Source organism: Apodemus sylvaticus, chromosome 19 (assembly GCF_947179515.1).
Source record: "Apodemus sylvaticus chromosome 19, mApoSyl1.1, whole genome shotgun sequence".
Lineage (NCBI taxonomy): Eukaryota > Metazoa > Chordata > Mammalia > Rodentia > Muridae > Apodemus > Apodemus sylvaticus.
The window spans coordinates 21,397,871-21,401,261 of NC_067490.1; the positions used below are offsets into that span (position 1 = coordinate 21,397,871).

Below are 3,391 nucleotides of genomic sequence, written 5' to 3' on the forward strand. Positions count from 1 at the left end.
TCAACACGTAGCACTTTACCATACACATTGGTTAGACTCTTTAATTGTATTCAGGTTACAGCATTTGAAGTCTCTCAGAAAACATAAAAAGTGAAATTGTATTTAATTACAGCATCAACACAATTCAATTTTCCTATAATACTTGTGTAGAGTGTTGTATATGAATCTGTCAGTAACTTCATAATGCCCTCTGAGCTTCACATTAGAAAGAGATCATTGCACTCAAGATTCTTGACTTTATTAGGCTTACATTAAAGCACAGAATTTTACGACATTTTACTCTTTGTTCAGGAAAACCAAATTTCAGCAAATTATAGATGCTGAACTAGTCCTATGATTTTGGGATGTTTATCCTCTCTGAGTTTATATTTTCCACTCACAGCCATCCTAATTAAGATAGGTAGTAATGAAATTTCTTAGTAATAAATCTCTCTCTCTATATATATATTTCTCCTGAAAATCTTGGTCTTGACAAGGTTTTAAAGATAGAAGCATTGGTTGCATTTTTAGTTAGTGAACTCAGTTATGAGGTGGGAAGATGGTTTCAGAAGAGCCATAGGGAGACATTGCAGCATTCCTGAGCTGGAGTGAGAGTGGAATATATATATATATTCAAGCAAAAACAAACTTTTTATATATTGTATTTCTAATATAGTATCTAGTTTCATTAATATCAAAAGCCCTTTTGAAAATATTATTTACTTAGTGATTGAATTTTAGACAGTGACATGCATACTTTTGAAAGTATGCCCCTACTTGTGAATTTAAAATGTGTAGGGAACAAGTCTACCATCAGAAGAAGACAGGAGGAAAAGGGAAAATAAAGAAATGTGAAGAATGAAGGCAGGAGGAAGGAAAGAGAGAAAGGGAGAAAGGAAATGATCAATTTTTATAACATAAGCCGAGAAATGTATTTCTCTAGAAAAACCTTGACATAATTTTACATGTTTGCATATGCAGAAAATCATGCTTATAAAAGTTAAGCTCAACAGGCCCTGTGTCTAGTAATGGCATAGACAATAGTCACGTGACAATAGATAATGATCCTATGGTCTACTGCTTGAATCTAGTAATATTCTTCAATTACTTATAAAAGTTAAGCTCAACAGGCCCTGTGTCTAGTAATGGCATAGACAATAGTCACATGACAATAGACAATGATCGTATGGTCTACTGCTTGAATCTAGTAATATTCTTCAATTACTTAATGTACTAACTGAGGCTCACAAGTAGTTAATGATCAACAAATGGAACTTTGAATGGTGTTAGGTATAAAAGGGTAAAGATTTGTGTTCTTGTGAAGCTTAGATGTAGGTGAGAATGGTGGATTAGGAAATTCAGAATTTCAGTATGATTGGAAACTCATATTGTAGTCGAAATGTAGAGGTAAGTATATAGACCCTTGGACCCTGTGTTCTCTGTAGGGCCTTCAGCATCAATTAAAATTATTTTTGTATGTGCTGTGTAGTTGTTTCTTCCAGCACTCGTGTGACTGTCTGTTTTACCAGCAGGACTGGAGCCTGGACCTCATCAAAACAATTATATCATTGTACAGCATTATACTGTAGGGCTACCTCTGCTGTGTCTCATGATCAGTTGCGTTCTGCGTCATTTCACATTCCAAGCAGACGATTTATTAATTTACTGCTGGGTGGAAAGCTGGAAGATGATTCTATATAACTCATGAAAAAGAAGATTAGAAATTATGACAAGAAAAAGGGTCAGAAAAGAAACTAATATATTTTTATTGTGAATATATGCTAATATGTCCTCGGCTAAGAATAAAGTAACTGTACCCACATAGAAAAAGTAAATCAGACATGAGCATCCCTGATCAAAAGGAGGAACTTAATAGGCAAGTCAAATAGCATGTAATTCTTTTTGGTTAGCTTGTAGGAAAAAAATGTGTCTGTAAGTGAAGCCATTAGACTATGAAATACTTTTCTCCTGAAAATCTTGGTCTTGACAAGGTTTTAAAGATAGAAACATTGGTTGCATTTTAAGTTAGTGAACTCAGTTATGAGGTGGGAATATGGTTTCAGAAGAGCCATAGGGAGACACTGTGGCATTCCTGAGCTGGAGTGAGAGGTAGAGAGAATCATTTTTACAGCTTCAAAACAAGCTCCATTCCATCACCAACCACTCAGGATGCTCCAAAGGTATGCTTGCTTCTTAAACAAAGATTTATAATGCTCCAGTAAGATGCTTTTAAATTAAATTAAAAAAGACACATTTTAGAGATCATACTGCATTCATGGCAGAGATGTAGCCAGGTTTAACATATGCAAAGTGATAAATATATAAACTGAACCAAGGACAAGAAAAGAATCACATAACTGGTCGGGTCTGGTAGCACACACTTGTAGTAATGGATTTTATAGGTGCCGAAGAAACAGAAGTCACATGCTGTCTTTGGCAGCATGGAGAACTGGAGGGCAATCAGTGCTATATGGAACCCACTCTCTCAGAAATCACCAAAAACAATGGGAAAGCAGAGTTATGCAATTATCTTAAGAGATGCAGGAATAGCCTCTGACCATCCCTACCTTAAAAAAAATCAGTGATAAAACGGAAGAAAACAAAAGAAAAAGAGAAAGGTTGGTTCACATCAACATGATTAAGATTACATGGGATGGGTCATGTCTGCAGTAAGGATAGTGCTGAGTGGGAAACACAGAAAATATTGTTCTTCTTTCTTTATTTCTTCCTTCCTTCCTTCCTTCCTTCCTTCCTTCCTTCCTTCCTTCCTTCCTTCCTTCCTTCCTTCCTTCCTTCCTTCCTTCCTTAATGTGGAACGCTTCATGAATTTGCGTGTTATCCTTGTGCAGGGGCCATGCCTATTATCTTCTCTATATCATTCCAATTTTGGTGTATGTGCTGCCAAAGTGAGCACGGAAGAAAGCATCCTTTCTAAATTCCCTACATGCAGTGGGGTCTCCCACTAAGACAGCTCTGGCAGATAAGCTTGTGGCCCCTAAACTTTCCTAATGCTCCATGTCCAAGGCTTACTCAAAGCTTACGTCTGTCTATCAGCGTTTTTGTGGGCTGTTGCCTTAGTCGCAACTCTTCGGTCTTCGTGTTTCTTTATCCTTCTAGAGGTCAGCCACCTTTTGCCCGTGACCTCATGTCTCAGATGAAGCTTTAAAGGGCATTGACTTTATGCCTGTTTCTCTTTCTGCTTTCTGAGAGAAGGTGAATATTGACTCTTCAGACCTCTGCAGTGTTTGACCCAAAACTGACTAATGGATTCCTCGCCTGGGCTGTATGAGGGGCTACTTCTGTTCTGACTTCACTCTCTTGAATTGTCTTTATCATTCTGAATGAGTATAAATTTCCCATAGGTGGTGTACTGTTTTGCTAAATTTTAGTATGCTGTATTATCCGTTATTTG

The 3,391-nt window shown here is 37.0% G+C and overlaps 1 non-coding gene across 1 annotated transcript; it reads right to left on the reverse strand.

The window, feature by feature from the left end:
- Positions 1 to 2,783: 2,783 nt before the first annotated feature.
- LOC127670318 (U6 spliceosomal RNA) lies at positions 2,784 to 2,893 on the reverse strand. Its single transcript, XR_007974531.1, has one exon. It is a non-coding gene; the product is annotated as a U6 spliceosomal RNA (small nuclear RNA).
- Between the last annotated feature and the right edge of the window lie 498 nt (positions 2,894 to 3,391).